Source organism: Aegilops tauschii, chromosome 3 (genome assembly GCF_002575655.3).
Source record: "Aegilops tauschii subsp. strangulata cultivar AL8/78 chromosome 3, Aet v6.0, whole genome shotgun sequence".
NCBI lineage: Eukaryota > Viridiplantae > Streptophyta > Magnoliopsida > Poales > Poaceae > Aegilops > Aegilops tauschii.
In genome coordinates, this window is record NC_053037.3 from 605,764,952 (window position 1) to 605,782,868 (window position 17,917).

The following is a 17,917-nucleotide window of genomic DNA, read 5'->3' on the forward strand; positions in this document are numbered from 1 at the left end:
GGTCAAATCACAAAGCCCCACCTTTCCCGCATTAAGCTGGATGGATGAAGCAACCATTATTTCACTCTAGGGCGCAAGAGCATAAAGAAAAGAGAAAACCAATGATGCGTGCGGAAGCTACCTAGGGCACCCTAGGGTAGGGGTCTCCACTACAGATCCTTTTTTTGAAAGCGCCTCCACTACAAATTGGCTTCACCCTCGTCCTCTTGAATAAAACCGATGATGCATGCGGTGGTAGGGTTTGTAGGAGTACTACTACGGCGTGCGGGGCCACGTCGTAGTAAACGGGAGAGGGGTTGAGTTCGAGTCGATGCCTTAAATATGTGTGGGCCACTTGGTTTTAGGGGAACGAGGCAGCATTTTGGTTTCGGGGACCAGTGGAGATATAGTACGTACAAAAAATTGTGGACGTAGGTTCGACCGAAAGGCAATGATGCATGGGCCCTGCATTTTGATATACCCGGGGCCGCATGAAATTTGCTACTCTACTCAAAACTAGTAAGGTACACATGCATTGAACACATGAGATTTTGAAACCAAATTATGAATAAATACACACTAGCATGTAAATCTTTGAGTCATATATGCATGATGTAGATGTTCGTTTAGTTCTTATAGTTCATCTCATTCAAAATCAATTAGTTTTATGAAAATGTTAAGATTCATGGGGTTGTGCATTGTAAAGCATAAAGTAAAAAACAAATAATGGCAATTCATTTAGAAAAAATAATCAATTATGATACGGAAGATTCTAGAACAAAGGAGAAGTGCTTGTGTTTTGAGGTTTGTGCATTATGCTTAAGTTCAACCATGGAGTCTTCTAAATTGTACATGTGGCAGATCTGGTGGAATGTTGATGATATCCAACGGCCAGTAGTGCTCGGATTTGCCATCTCTGCACTGTCGGATTAGCTTCATCCAGCGACCATCTTTCAAAGTTAGTCGCACACTATATAGGTCTTTTGCCATAGTTGCATGTCTTGGAAAAAAGCTACTAGTGGGTTGTACTAGCTATTTAGGAAGAAAAGATGTATACATGGAAGTTGTAGGGAAAGAGATGACATGGAGTATCTCAATTCCTATGAGTAGGGATTGGAAAAGAGATGTTATTTGGTTCACATCATGGGAACTTTTCTATTGAATCTAGAGATGACATGTATCTCAATTCCTATGAGGAGGGATTAGAAAAGAGATGTAGTTTGGTTCATATCATAGGAACTTTTCTATTGAATATACGCTAATGTTTATTTTCCTTTGAAATTATGGGAGTATAGGAATCCATTCATATGAACCAAGTGGCTCTAAAGCTATAGAAATGATATCATGTTTATTTCCTTTGAAATGTGGAGTATATGAATCTATTCCTATGAACCAATTGGCTCTAAAGCAAAAAATCCTATAAAAATCATATCATATAGAGTTCCGATGATATTCCTCCACACCAAAGGATGGTTCAAATTACTGCAGGTCATACGTTGGTCTTTCTTTGTAGACTCCTCCCCATCTTTATAGTTACCTCTCGAAGATGAATGAAAGGATATATACAGGGTATTCTAAATGTGCAATTTGGTACACGAAAACTCAGTAAAAGTTTGCGAGGTTCGAATTTTCAATAAAGCTATATGCACTGCATTTTGGAACGGAGGGAGCATACGGCAGTTGCTAACACTCACGTGGAAGATTTGTGTGTAGGAGGAGTGGCTGTTCTGTTAAATGACATGGCAAAACTGACACTGTCGGATGCCGATCTAACGGTTCTTACGGCATTCATCAGGAAAAGGCTTGTGGCGAATGTTTGTCGGATAATGATTTATGGACACATGCATTGCATAGATACGTGCCCCCCTCTATCTCACGCACACGCACCCTCATAAGTCATGACTCTCCCGAGTCCTCTCGCACCCACCGTCTATCTGCAGGTAGACGTCACACACATATGTGCTCTTCACACCCTACCCTCAGAACTTCTAAAAAACAAAAGACGTCACGCATATTTTATTTTAGCTCACACGTCAGACACTTATACTATTACTCTTGTCGCGAACGTTCTTTGGGCACAGTATATTGTACTCTCACGAAGAGAAGCGGTGCACGGACGCACTAGTTCCCTCACACCCACTCGCGGGTACACGTATAGCGCATTTTTTTTGAAGCTGGTACTACAAAATCACTCCACTATATATATAAGCAGGAGCCTTAGTGCTTGCTTTACTAGGGTTCATCTCGTTCACTCTCTCATGCTCTCCAGATCTAAGCAAGACATAGGTGGCCACACTCTCTCTCAGCTCACGGCTGGTCACAAATCTGGCCGGACAACCTCGACCGGGGCAGGGGTGTATGTGTATCGTTCACGCTGTCGTCGGCGGCGAGGGAGGAGACCAACGACTGCCCGCGCGTCCCGAGAGAGCGCCGGCTCGGGAGGGCCTGCGACCCCTTCTTCCTCTCTGCGGTATTGTGGCCAAGATGCGGCCTCCCGACGCCGTCTTTTGCCACATGCCGACGACCCTCAGGTATATAATCCTTTGAAACCTGCCTTGCTCTACTGCCCCAGCTCCCCACTTGGCTTCGTGTGGATCTTTTTCTACTTCTGTCCGTTGTTCTAAAGCCACCTAGACTTTTACTATTATTAGAGGTAAAGCTAGTTCATACAGTCGACTCTAAGTGTTGGTTCAAACAAGGAAGAAAGTGCTGTAGCATGAATCTAGGACTTGGTTCTAAGAGGAAACGGGGGAAAGTAGTAGATACGGGCTACCCAACCGGTCTCTTGGTTGAAAAGACAAAGAAAGCATGGTGGATGGCGAAGGGTGGGGGGAAGTGGACCTATCTCTTGGTTGAAAAAGGAAAGAAAGTGACGGGTGTTGGGGGACAACGCAAATGAGAATGAGCAGGTCTAGATTTCCTGTGCTCACATAGGAAAATGTCACCGAGGAGATAAAAAATGGGACAAATGCAGACATGCTGCATGAGTGTTTGCCGCTCTCGGCAACCACATCTGCCTCACCACTTTATGCCCCTGCCGTCCCTACGCCCATATCGCTACCGTTAATGTAAAATCACATGAAGCATTAAGCAACACAACCTAATGTCACTATATGTAATGGTCTAGTGTCGTCCATAAATTGAAGCAATGCCACTACCATTTTATGAAGTACTTCCGTCTTGCTTTATTTTCCATGAATTGTGTTTTTGCAGTTACACTTAAATCTCACACCGCTAACATTGCTTCATCACAGTGGAACTGCACAAATTTGATTGCACATTTATTGACCATGTGCTACTCTCATGATAGTAATACTAATGCTATTGTTCTGCATGTTAATCTAGTGGCAGTGTTGATGTGATGTGATGCTACTTACTTAAGGACACTTTCATACTGTCAATCTAGTGCCAATTATAGCACAATAGATGCTGTTGTTAATGATACGCCACTGCAAATATCTATCACTGTTTAAATAACCGTATTTCATATTTGCGCAAACAGGGATGTCTGTCTCCATATCGTTTCGGGATGTCTGTCTCCTATCATTTCTATCCGTGCAACCAAAAGCACACACCTCAGTTTTAGTAGAACTGCGCAAAATGAGATGGCTATCCCTCATTGCCATCGTCTAATCACTCGTGTTCCAGGTATTCCTACATTGGTAGTTACTAGGTAGAATGACCAACTCAATATAAAAGAAGTTGATTCGTACGTTTTACTTCCTGATTGCAGTGTAGGGATGAGCTAAAACAACTGCATCCTAGTCTGGAATGCACTTTTTACCAGTTCATCCATGGACCGAGGACTAGCTGGCACGGCTGCACAGCGCTTTTTTGGACAGATGCGCGGACAAGAGGCATTGTGGTCTGCTTATTTATGCAAATAGCGGTGCTTAAATTTAGTGGACTGCACAAGATTTTCAGTTGGTCAGTACACTACATGGTTCAGTTCAGCATTCCAGCTGAGAACACAATTATAATTGGTTATTCTGGAATGAGAGAACCTAACCCTGGATTGTGGCAACAAGAAAAAACAAGAGTGAACTCCAGGAAATTTAAGCCTGCCGGGAGGCCCTTTGCTCAGAGAAGCCTTGCTTGTTTTTCCTGATTTGTAAACCTTCTCACAACTTTGTCTTTTGCTGTGAACTAGTATATGTTCGTTATGTTCTATGAATCATTGAGATGTATAAAATTGCTTAACTTATGCTTTTCAAGTTTTTTATGAAGCCGAGTTTAATGTGAGTGTACCACATGAACGCTGGACTAGCGTGTGAATGTTTGGAATTCACATTGTGGCCTCAGTTAAGTGCATGAACCACTGTAACAAGATACATAGTTGCTTATATGTCAGACAACAGATTGTTGATTGTTAGCTGGTCGATAGCCTAGTGTTGAAGCGAGCTGAGCCAATGTGCCGTGTTTTGCACAACTGCTTACAAGTGGGGTAGCACCAACAGTGTTTACAAGTACTTATGTATACGTCGGCGTACAGTTCTCGAACGAGTACTCTAATTCATCAAAACACACACTGCTCATATGATAAACCGTGACAACTTATGTCTTACCATGCCATATTCATGACAAAACTAGTGAGGACGCATCTGTTTCGGCAACAATTACGATGGTTCTCACATGATTCACGGGCACACAAAAGTAGCAGCAGTTCCCATAGACGGATTCAAACAGAGTACTAGCCCCAGAGGGCTCGATAACAGGCAAGGTTCGGATAATTAGACACAATCCAAACTACTATTAAACACTAGCTGGTGCAACTATTTCATGCCTCGATCTAATTTGGGCTAGACAGAAGACGGACCTTGCCATGAACATCATCGAGGACGTCCGGCAGCAGCTCAATCCTGTGAACCTTCATGAAGACAACCTTGTGGCCTTACCACTCATAAACTTGTTTGTGGAGGCATGCCACGCCATCTTCCCACGTTAGCCTGACAAGAACAGTGTGCCTCACAAACGAAGGAGTAGCCTTGAATTTCTTGTGCTTCAGTACACCCCGGACAACACGCCTGACAACAGTGAGGCTGGAATACAACTCTTCATTGGTATAAGCGCAAATGGCTTCCAGGATCCAACATCCTAAAAACTCTATTTTCCTAGTGCGTATATTCAGGTCATCCGCCTCATAGCGAGTGACATGTACAACCACACAATCCTTGTCTGCATCAGGGCTCTAATTGAAACAGGTACAAATTCTGAATTACTTTCCAGTATAAGAAACATAAGTTATTTAAACCACTATGTATAGCATGGCATCGAAGCTATAAAATTTTGTATTATTCATCACCACATACTTAGATGAAAAACCACAATCGAGATCGGCAAAGAAGAAAATCACCTTGGGCGGCTCAGCGAGGGGGGGGGGGCATCCTCGAAGGAGGAAAACAACTCCTGCAGTGCCACGGGGGCTGTAACCTCAAACGGGGCGTTGACCATCTCAGTAGTGGCCGTGAGCGTATCCGGGGTCGCCTCGGTGGCTGCCTCCATCTTTTTGGAGCTCTCTGTCTCGTGGGGATCAGCCTCCCACGTCTGCTCCAATATCGGCAGATCTTTGCCTGGTTTTCCTTGGTCCATCATGAAACTGGCGAATACTAGGAGACCACTGAAAGGAAAATACAATCGCAATGAGAATGAAACAAAAAATAGAGTGAGGATCGGTTACTGCTTTGCAAAAGTTCTTTTTTTTTTCTCTGAACGAAAATATACCAACATCAGGGATCTGCTTACCTTCCCTTCGTTGGGAGAGAAGAACAGTGGCAGATGCGAGTGTTGCCTTTCTTGAAGATGGTGAGGGAGAAGGGGATTCAGCGAACAGTGAAATGATGGTTGCTTCGTCCGTCAAACTTAGACTGCGAGGAGGTGGGGTTTTGTGATATGACGGCTCGTTACTGCCGCACTACGACCGGGGTGACTCTCCGCCTGCATACTGCCTTCTAATTTGGTGGATGGCATTTGGGCCCGCGCTCTGCATGGCCCGCATGTCGGTGAACAAAAGTATAACGACATTCAGTAGAGGGAGACGTTTCGATGAGCTAGGAGGAGCCAGAAGCGGTATTGTATCCACTGTACTAGTAGTAATTGTTTTTCTGGGTAGCCGTAGAGTGTCTCCACTGTACTAGTAGTAATTGTTTCTCTAGGCCCAAGACAAAACAGCCCATCCACCCTAGTAAATAGTAAAATCAATTCAAAAGCCCATATATTTACTGAATGAGAGGCGCTACCCACACCCAGCACACTGCCCCCCAAAAAAACCTGGGTGCTCTTCTTCCTCCTCACTCCCACCCACCTCACGTCAGCTCGCTCCACTCGTAGCCCCAAATTCCTCACCTCACTCCTACAGAAAACCCCAGCTCCCCTTCAAATCTATGAGCGCGACGCGACGCCCTCGAGGAAAATGGAGTCGGCTGACCCCAGCGCCAAGAAGATGAGGCTCCCGCCAGCGGCGACGCCTGTTGTAGATCCCGCAGCCGGCAGCGTGGGGAGAAGCGGCGACCCCGCCCCCACCGGATCCCAGGAACCCTTAGAATCTCGGGTGGACCGCATCAGCGATCTCCCGAACGCCGTCCTTGGGGAGATCATCTCGCTTCTCCCCACCAAGGATTGCTGCCGCACCCAAGTCCTCTCAATTCGGTGGCGCCCTCTATGGCGCGCCGTGCCCCTTAATCTCGACTGTCGTTAGCTATATCTCTTCAATGATTTGGAAATCCCCAGAGCCATCATCTCCTCACACCAGGGCTCTGTTCACAGTCTCTGCATCCCGTCATTCTACCTGAGCAAGCATATATACCATGCCCTGCACGGTGGACGCCTAGCTGAAATCCCCTAAATTCACAGAACTATAGCTGCTTGAGTTCTACTATTCCCCTGGAAATCACATACCACATACCGAACGCCATGTACTTGTGCCTTCAGCACCGATGTCCATCTCGCGGTTTTCCTCCTTTCTCCACACCGCCACCTTTGCGCTGTGCTACCTACCAGACAATCTGGTACTAAACCTTCGACTCCCATTTCTCAAGAAACTTTCACTTGTGCGGGTTCGTATATTAGAGGCCTCATTACACAGTATCATCCACTCCAGTTGCCCTGCCCTGGAGTGCTTGCTGCTTGTTCTCACAGTTAGAATAGGTTGTCTCCAAATAAAGTCGCCTAACCTTGTAAGAATTGGAATTTCTTTTGACGGAAGGCAGCTCATCATCCAAGATGCCCCTTCACTACAAAGGTTGATCCTTGATTCTAGTTATTCACCGTTGCAAATAACCGTCCTCTCTGGGCCTAAACTGGAGACCTTGGGTGTAATACATGACCGCTGTGCTCATTTCAATATGGTGTTTGGCTCCACAGTTCTTCAGGTACTTTATATTTGCATCTACACTTGTAACCATAAGCTGCATTTTAAATTTCTGCGCATAAGTTTTATATGATCTTGGAGTACACATTTTGTACTAATATTATGTTCTATGCTCAATGAAGAGTTTCTCCATGGATGGCCTATCAATGGAGCCGGATTCTGTCAAGATCTTATATATCCTAATGAATAGTTTTGATCTGAACAAGATTATTGGCTTGCTGCAATGCTTTCCATGTCTGGAGAAGTTGTATATAAAGGTGATAATTTCACACACATTGGAAGCCCGCATATAGTGTACTAGAATTAACCGTTCAGCTGTTGCTCTTTTGACAATCTTTTTTTAGACCTGAACTGTTTTCAGTCTTCATGTCTATTTAGGCAACAGGACGGGGTAAGAAAGTTATAACCAATCGGTGGATTCGTAAGCATCGGGATTTTCTCACTTCACATGAGATTCGATTGAAGACAATAACGCTAGAACGATATGTAGCCAACCGTGCAAACACTAGATTTGTCACATTCTTCCTGCTGAATGCGAGGTTACTATTGTCCATCAGGCTTAAGTTTATCAGCAGCATGGTTTTGACGGATGGGTATGTGGAAGAGCAAAAAAAGGAGTTTCAGGTGGGCAAAAGAGCTTCTGAATGTGCCGGGCTTCTATTTACAACATATTGTGGTCATAATCCAGTAAATTTTATGACCAAGGATGTTCATTCTATGGACCTGACCGGTCCATTTGAATGTGACTGCCGAAAACAGTGCTGGAGTTAGATGTTGTTGCCCTTCTCAACCTGGGTTTTTTTGTAAACCTGATGAACAATTAACCCTTGTGCTTTTGTACAGTTTGTAAGCTGGAGTTAGATGTTCTTGCCCTTTTCAACTCGGCTGTGACTGTCATATTTTCTTTGAAATAAGGCAAATGGCTTGCCAGTCGTTTAGTTTAGAGTGAAATATTCTAACAACTAACAAATCCCAACCAAGGGAAATAACATCACTCTCGCCGGCTGCTTGAGCTCACTGTGCATTACAGAAGCCAAGTGATTAGCCCCAACCAGCACCCACAAACTTATTTCAAACTAGCACATTAAATGGGCTGTAAATTTTCATAGGAAAGGCTGCATGACCGTGACTGATTTGGATTATGACATTTGGGACCCGCGAGGAAATAGCCTATCCAAGGTGGTGTCGACTTACTAGCTAATCAACAAACGATTCTGCCTACCAGTCATTGGATTGACATCCAACATCTGTCGTGTATCTTCTATCTCTTGTCTTCTTCTTCCTCTAGTCACCCAAACCAAACCACCCCGTCGGCTCCGCCTACTCGCGCCTCCCATGGCTGGCTGAGCCTCCGCCGCCCAACCGTATGTACCCTCCAACGGTGGCCAGCCCTCCCTCTATTACCCCACACATCCTGTTATTCTCCGGCGACGTCAGCCCCAACACGCACCCGCACCTGAACCAGTCAACCCTCATACTACCCTCCGCCTGCGACTGGACCGGCGCATCTTCCACGGCTCGTGTTTGTTCCGTCGGAGGCCTCGCCGTCGTCCTCCACCTTGCGGCCTTGGTTCGCTCGCCGTGCGCTGTGCGCCGCCCTCTTGTGTTATCAACATCGTCAACAACTGGGAGGAACAAGGAGATGACTGTACATGGAGAGGATGACAGTAGGGACCCACCAGCATCATGGCAGTACGCAAGCAAGTGCCTCTATATTACAAGCCCAAAAATATGGTTCCTCCTAATGGTTGGACATCTGGGGCTCACGCCATTGTCAATGTAGTCAATAAACGAGAGAATTACACTACGAGCGGCTGACACCAAGGACCCAGCAGGTCGCGCAATTTTTTTTGAGGAACAAGTAGTTGTTATTTATACTAGTTTTAGCGACGGATCAGGGTAACAATGGGGCTGTGGCTCGTCTAGCCAGAGTTTTATTTATGCTTACCACATCATGAGCCCAGTTGTGTTTTTTTCTTACTGAAAATGGCTAGCCCAGTTCTATTTTTTTAGGAAATACCCAAACGAGGCCTACTTGCTTTATCAGCCCTGCTGGGCTACAAATCTTTCAAGATGAGGAGAGTTTCATTCAGTTTGCCCAGAAATGGGCTGTACATTTTAAAACACATCAAACCGGGAATTAGTTTCAATTTTTATCATTACAAGATTTTAAATTCCATTGATTTTTATGCATGGACAATTATTTGGATTTTATATTTATATAAATTATTTTTCAAAATAGTTTGAATGTGAACCGATATTTCGGGATTAAAAACAGTTGACCGCACCGAAATATGCAAAATTTCGTATACTTTTTAACCGTGGCCACAATATGGGGTGTAATGCTAACAAAAAGAAGATGGGCTCCAAAAAAAATCTTAAGAATTAGCAAATGGGTTGTACATTATTAGAAATAATGGCAGATGGGCTGTATGCTGTTTTCCACATATTTGAGGCTGACTTGTGCGCCTACTACAAGTTGACGCATAAGCTTTCCTAAAAAAAAGGGTGACACACAAGCAACGCCGTGTCAACTTAGTCAACACACGAGAGCAATGACTGTTGGATGTCCATCCAACGGCTGTCGTGCTTCTTCAATCTCTGCTCTTCCTGCTCCAGCCACTCAAACAAGCGCCGGCGGGACTGCCTGCTCCCTCCTCCCGCGGCCGGCTATGCTGCCGCGCAGGCGTCACCGCCCTACCGTACTCCCATCGCTGGCCTAGCCATCCCTCTACTCAGCCACACCTGCTGTTATTCTCCGGGGACGGCAGACGAACCAGTAAACCCTCGTACTCCTCTGCATGGGAAACAACTGCCGAGTCTTCCCTGGCTCCGTGTCGTTCCCTTCATAGGCCTCGCCGTCGTCCACCGCCCTGGTGCTCTCGGCGCGGCCTGGTCAACGTGGTCAATGAATGACATCCATCGGAAGTGGACTGTACGTGGAGAGGCTGACAACTGGGTCCATGGCCGCATGCAAGGAAATGCCTCCTTATTATGTGCAAAATAATGATTCCTCCACCTGACAGCTAGGACCCACGGGAAGGGCTTCTGTATTTCGCGAAAAAATGTTCCCCCCGCTAACAGGACGGACCCACCAGCTATATCTTCGCACGCAAGGAAGTGCCTCCTTATTACGCACAAAAAAAATGAATACCCCCTGCTAGCTGGGACCCACCATAGTGGGTGGCTGACTTGTGGGCCTACTAAGTTAACGGGGATGGAGGGCTTTGTCAACTTAGTCAATATGAACGATTCTATCTCCAGTGGCCGTACGGTGTCCATCCAACGGCCATAGTGCTTCTTCAACCTCTGGTCTTCTTGCTCCAGCCGCCCAAAGCAGCGCCGGTCGTGTCGCCTGCTCCTGCCTCCCGTGGCCGGCTGTGCTGCCGCAGAGGCCTCACCGCCCCCATACTACTCCCACTGCTGGCCAGGCCATCCCTCCACTCACCCACAGCCCGACGACGGCAGCCTCACACCAGAGCCAAACCAGTGAACCCTCATACTCCTCTCCACGTGGGCATCCCTTGCCGCGTCTTCCCCGGCACCGCGCCGTCCCCTTCCTAGGCCTCGCCGTCGTACACCGCCGTGGTGCTCTCGGCACGGCGTGGTCAATGTGGTCAATGACCGACTTCCATCCGAAGAGTATTGTACGTGAAGAGGCTGACAGCTGGATCCACGGCAGCCGCAAGGAATTGGCTCCTTATTACGCGGAAAATAATTATTCCTCCACCTGACAGCAGGGACCCATCGGACGGGCCATCGTATTTGGCAAAAAAATGTTTCCCCCTGTCTGCTGGGACCCATCGGACAGGCCATCGTATTTCGCAAAAAAAAACGTTCCCCCCGCTGTCAGCTTGGACCAACCGGAAGTGCCTCCTTATTATGGACAAAAAATGAATACTCCCCCCTGCTAGTTGGGACCCACCTTGGTGGGAGGCTGACTTGTGGGCCAACTAAGTTGACGGGGACGGAGTGCTTTGTCAACTTAGTCAATATGAACGATTCTAGCTCCAGTGACCGTACGATGGCCATCCAACGGCTGTAGTTCTTCTTCAACCTGTGGTCTTCTTGCTCCAGCCGCCCAAAGCAGCGCCGGTCGTGCCGCATGCTCCTGCCTCCCGTGGCCGGCTGTGCTGCCACGGAGGCCTCACCGCCCCCTACTATTCCCACCACTGGCCAGGCCCTGCGGCGACAGCAGCCTCACATCGCAGCCGAACCAGTGAACCCTCGTACTCCTCTCCGCGTGGCTTCCACTGCCGCGTCTTCCCGGCTCCGCGTCGTCCCCTTCCTAGGCCTCGCCGTCGTCCACCGCCCTGGTGCACTCGGCGCGGCGTGGTCAATGTGGTCAAGGAACGACTTCCATCGGAAGAGTACTGTACGTGGAGAGGCTAACAGCTGGGTCCACGGCGGCCGCCAGGAAGTGCCTCCTTATTACGTGCAAAATAATTATTCCTCCACCTGACAGCAGGGACCCAGCGGACGGGCCACCGTATTTCGTAAAAAAACGTTTCCCCCCTGACTACTGGGACCCACCAGCTACATCTTCGCATGCAAGGAAGTGCGTCCGGGCAAATAAAAAAAACGATTCACCCCCTTGACTGCTGGGACCCACTAGCTATATCTTCGCACGGAAGGAAGTGCCTGACAGTCGGGACCACCTGGTCGAAGCGTACGGAGCGTTGTAATTCTCGTCACGAACGTGTACGTACATACTGGTCGATGTAGAGGCGCGCACGTGTCGTAGTAGAGGCGCGCATGTATCATGTACACGTACGTTCAACAGCCAGGGTGCAAGAAAGTAAATACGGCCACGTACGTACATACGGGCGGGGTCTCGAACGCCTACTCGCGCATACGTATGGCCAGGGCTCGTATACATGGCTGTGTCGGAACGGAGAAACAGCGTCGTCGTCGTGTTCTTGGGGAGCCAACCGGCTGGGTCAGAACAGAATGCGTCGTCGTGTTCATCGGGAGGGCTTGGACGGAACAGCCGATGGAAACGAGGCCTGGCGTACCGCAGAACGGAGGAAACGACCTTGTGTTCGACCGGCCACGTTTGAAACGGGATCCTGTTCATCGGGAGGGGTTTGGCGTACCGCAAAATGGAGGAAACAGACTTGTGTTGGACCTCCTACGGCCGAAACGGGGTCCTGTTGATCGGGAGGGATGTGGCGTACCGCAAAATGGAGGAAACGGACTTGTGTTGGAGCGCTACGGTCGAAATGGGGGTCCTATTCCTCGAGAGGGGTGTGGCGTACCGAAAACGAGACTCCACGGGATACTGTTCATCTCCACCGTCGACCCCCTCTAGCCTCCACGGGCTACTGTTCATCCACCGTCGACCTCCTCCAGCCTCCACCTACGACTGTTCATCCACGAGCTCCTGTTCATCCAGCCTCCACCGCGCGCTACTACACCGGCTACTGTTCAACCAGCCCTCTCCACGGGCTCCTATTCAACCACCCCTCCACGGGCTACTGTTCATCCAGCCCTCCACCATCTACTGTTCATCCAGTGCTCCACGGGGTGCTCCTGTTCATCCAGCCCTCCACGGGGTCCTGTTCATACAGCCCCAACCGGCTCGATCGATCGGGGTCCTGTTCATCCAGAGGCAACACCACGGGGTCCTGTTCATCCACCCCCACTGGGAACTGTTCATCCAAACCCCCCAGCAACGCTCACTGTTCATCTAGAGGCAGCATCGATTGGCTTCAGTTAGCAGCAGTAGCGAAGGAATCGCTCGATCGGGTTCAGTTAACAGCCATCGATCGATTGCTCGGGTTCAGTAACGCGTAGCCTGCAGTGCAATCGCTTGGGTTCAGTAGGCGAACGCCTCGATCGGGTTCAGTTAGAGCCCAACGCCTCGCACCCACGCGCATGCATGTACGAGAGAAACGCGCAAACCTCCGTGCATCGCTCGGCCCCGACCACCCACTGTAACCGGGAACACCCCGATATTTTCCTTGCCCTTGCTTCTACCACGGTTTTTTCCGTCATGGACGGCCCAAAGAATGTCATGCAGCTGCGTGTCCGGCCCGCCCAGGATGAAAAGCCCATTTTCTGTCATGATTTTTTGTCATAGAAGTAGGAGCCCACCACATCTATGATGATACCGGGTTTTGTCACAATTATCGTCGTAGAAGTGTCATAAGTATGACAGAATTTTTTTTCGTTCGGCCCAAAATGTCACGGACGTGTCTTTTTTTGTAGTGACACCATTTCCTGCCTTTAGCTCTTGCTAGCCGGACAGTCGCTCCATGAGCTGCGACTTAAGGCAAGAGAGGGCTTTAGATGTCGGCACACTACTTGTCCGACTTCAGGTAGCATTAGCATAGGACAAGGCGGCGAGCCCCCGGGCCGACTGGTCGGACCCGGTGCCGGGCGGAGGAAAGAAATGATAACACATTCACAGGCATAAACTTATCATATAGATAAAAGGGTAGCCCCCGAGTGCTCCTCGGGGGACCGATGTCTTAGCTTCTTAATACAAAAGGTAGCGTGGTACATACTGCATTAACTGTAAAATCTCCGGAGGAGATTTGCATTCCATGGGCGCTCTGTTTCCTTGCCGGAATCGTCCCTCTTGTGTTCCCTAGGTAGTAGGAGTCGTTGCCCAAAGGTTTGCTGATGATGAAGGGCCCTTCCCAAGGAGCCGAGAGCTTGTGCTGGCCGGCTGTTTGCTGGATCAGTCGGAGCACAAGGTCCCCTTTTCGGAAGGATCGAGGCCCGACCTTCCGGCCGTGGTAGCGACGTAGGCTCTGCTGGTAGATGGAGGACCGCCTGAGTGCCAACAGCCGTCCCTCTTCCAGCAGATCGACGCCGGCTTCTCGCGCCTACTTCGCCTCCGCCTCCGTGTACATGGTGACGCAAGGCGAGTCAAACTCGATGTCTGTTGGGATGACAGCCTCGGCCCCATACACGAGGAAGAAGGGAGTGAAGCCGGTTGATTTGTTCGGCGTGGTTCGGAGACTCCAGAGGATGGCCGGCAGCTCTTCGATCCAACAGCCAGCCGAGCGCTCCAGTGGCTCGACCAGTCAGGGCTTGATGCCGGACAAGATGAGGCCATTTGCTCGCTCGACTTAGCCATTTGATTACGGATGGGCAACGAACGCTAAGTCCAGTCGGATGCCCTGCGTCACGCAGAAAAGGGCCAAAGCGCCTTTGGCAAAGTTTGTGCCATTGTCGGTGATGATGTTGTGTGGTGTGCCGTATCGGATGGTGACATCTGCGATGAAGGTGACAAAAGTCAGACCGTTCAGCTTCTTGACTGGCTTCGCTTCAATCCACTTGGTAAATTTTTCCACGGCGACCAGCAAATGGGTCATGCCGCCGCGTGCTGTCTTGAACGGGCCCACCATGTCCATCCCCCAGACGGCAAATGGCCAAGTGAGGGGGATGGTCTTGAGTGCAGAAGCCGGCAGGTGTTGCTTGGAGCCGAATTTTTGGCTCCCCTTGCACTTCTTGACCAAGTCCTTGGCGTCGTCCAAAGCAGTCAGCCAGAAGAATCCATGGCGGAAGGCTTTGGCGACAAGGGATCTGGAGGCCGCATGGTGGCCGCAGTCGCCTTGGTGGATATCTCTGAGGATTGCCTTTCGTTTCTCTGGCTCAATGCAGTGCTGGAAAACGCCAGTCACGCTGCGTCGGACAAGCTCTCTGTTCACTATCGTGTATGCTGCTGCCCCCCATTGCACTTGCCGGGCCAAGATCTCGTCGGCTGGTAGCCCTCCGCTCACCAGGAAGTTGAGGATGGGCTGCGCCCATGATGGTGCTTCGACCACTGTCATCACGGCCACTGGTACCAGGACGGTTGGATTGGGAGGCGGCGGGTTGGAGTCGGCTGCCGATTGCTGCGTCGTTGAAGTCCCCGAGGCGACTGCTGCAGCCCCCGGGCCGGGTTCTAGAGTCCCCGGGCCGAGTGCGACTGCTGCAGTCCCCTAGCCGCCTGCTGAAGTCCCCTGGCCGACTGCTGCAGCCCCCGGGTGGGGTTCTGAAATCCCCGGGCAGGGTGCGACTGCTGCAGTCCCCAAGCTGCCTGCCGAAGTCCCCGGGCCGGCTGCTGCAGCCCCCGAGTCGGATACGACTGTTCCGGGAGCAGCCATCATGAAGATGGACTCTGATTCCGGCGAAGGCTTGATAGGCGACTTGCGGAGGCACTGGAGGGAGACGCCGGCTGGTATTGCTTGGCGGGTGGAGCCAATCCGTGCTAGTGCGTCAGCTTGCTCGTGGTCGGCTCGTGGAAAGTGAAGGAACTCGCACCCGTCAAAGTATCCACTAATCTGCTGGACGAGGAAGCGGTAGTTTGCCATGTTTGCATCCTTGGTGTCGCAGTCACCTGACGACTGCTGGACCACCAAGTCCGAGTCGCCGTAGCACAGAATCAAGCAGATGCCAATCTCCTTGGCCAGTCGTAGTCCGTGTACGGGCACCTCATACTCGGCCACGTTGTTGGAGGCGGCAAAGTGAATTTGCAGCATGTATCTGAGCTTGTCGTCTTTGGGAGAGGTGAGGACGATGCCGGCTCCCAGGCCGGAGTGCATCTTTGAGCCATCAAAGTGCATCTGGCTCAATGCAGTGCTGGAAAACGCCAGTCACGCTGCGTCGGACAAGCTCTCTGTTCACTATCGTGTATGCTGCTGCCCGCCGTTGCACTTGCCGGGCCAAGATCTCGTCGGCTGGTAGCTCTCCGCTCACCAGGAAGTTGAGGATGGGCTGCGCCCATGATGGTGCTTCGACCACTGTCATCACGGCCACTGGTACCAGGACGGTTGGATTGGGAGGTGGCGGGTTGGAGTCGGCTGCCGATTGCTGCGTCGTTGAAGTCCCCGAGGCGACTGCTGCAGCCCCCGGGCCGGGTTCTAGAGTCCCCGGGCCGAGTGCGACTGCTGTAGTCCCCGAGCCGCCTGCTGAAGTCCCCTGGCCGACTGCTGCAGCCCCCGGGTGGGGTTCTGAAATCCCCGGGCCGGGTGCGACTGCTGCAGTCCCCAAGCTGCCTGCCGAAGTCCCCGGGCCGGCTGCTGCAGCCCCCGAGTCGGATACGACTGTTCCGGGAGCAGCCATCATGAAGATGGACTCTGATTCCGGCGAAGGCTTGATAGGTGACTTGCGGAGGCATTGGAGGGAGACGCCGGCTGGTATTGCTTGGCGGGTGGAGCCAATCCGTGCTAGTGCGTCAGCTTGCTCGTGGTCGGCTCGTGGAAAGTGAAGGAACTCGCACCCGTCAAAGTATCCACTAATCTGCTGGACGAGGAAGCGGTAGTTTGCCATGTTTGCATCCTTGGTGTCGCAGTCACCTGACGACTGCTGGACCACCAAGTCCGAGTCGCCGTAGCACAGAATCAAGCAGATGCCAATCTCCTTGGCCAGTCGTAGTCCGTGTACGGGCACCTCATACTCGGCCACGTTGTTGGAGGCGGCAAAGTGAATTTGCAGCATGTATCTGAGCTTGTCGTCTTTGGGAGAGGTGAGGACGATGCCGGCTCCCAGGCCGGAGCGCATCTTTGAGCCATCAAAGTGCATCTGGCTCAATGCAGTGCTGGAAAACGCCAGTCACGCTGCGTCGGACAAGCTCTCTGTTCACTATCGTGTATGCTGCTGCCCGCCGTTGCACTTGCCGGGCCAAGATCTCGTCGGCTGGTAGCTCTCCGCTCACCAGGAAGTTGAGGATGGGCTGCGCCCATGATGGTGCTTCGACCACTGTCATCACGGCCACTGGTACCAGGACGGTTGGATTGGGAGGTGGCGGGTTGGAGTCGGCTGCCGATTGCTGCGTCGTTGAAGTCCCCGAGGCGACTGCTGCAGCCCCCGGGCCGGGTTCTAGAGTCCCCGGGCCGAGTGCGACTGCTGTAGTCCCCGAGCCGCCTGCTGAAGTCCCCTGGCCGACTGCTGCAGCCCCCGGGTGGGGTTCTGAAATCCCCGGGCCGGGTGCGACTGCTGCAGTCCCCAAGCTGCCTGCCGAAGTCCCCGGGCCGGCTGCTGCAGCCCCCGAGTCGGATACGACTGTTCCGGGAGCAGCCATCATGAAGATGGACTCTGATTCCGGCGAAGGCTTGATAGGTGACTTGCGGAGGCATTGGAGGGAGACGCCGGCTGGTATTGCTTGGCGGGTGGAGCCAATCCGTGCTAGTGCGTCAGCTTGCTCGTGGTCAGCTCGTGGAAAGTGAAGGAACTCGCACCCGTCAAAGTATCCACTAATCTGCTGGACGAGGAAGCGGTAGTTTGCCATGTTTGCATCCTTGGTGTCGCAGTCACCTGACGACTGCTGGACCACCAAGTCCGAGTCGCCGTAGCACAGAATCAAGCAGATGCCAATCTCCTTGGCCAGTCGTAGTCCGTGTACGGGCACCTCATACTCGGCCACGTTGTTGGAGGCGGCAAAGTGAATTTGCAGCATGTATCTGAGCTTGTCGTCTTTGGGAGAGGTGAGGACGATGCCGGCTCCCAGGCCGGAGCGCATCTTTGAGCCATCAAAGTGCATCTGGCTCAATGCAGTGCTGGAAAACGCCAGTCACGCTGCGTCGGACAAGCTCTCTGTTCACTATCGTGTATGCTGCTGCCCGCCGTTGCACTTGCCGG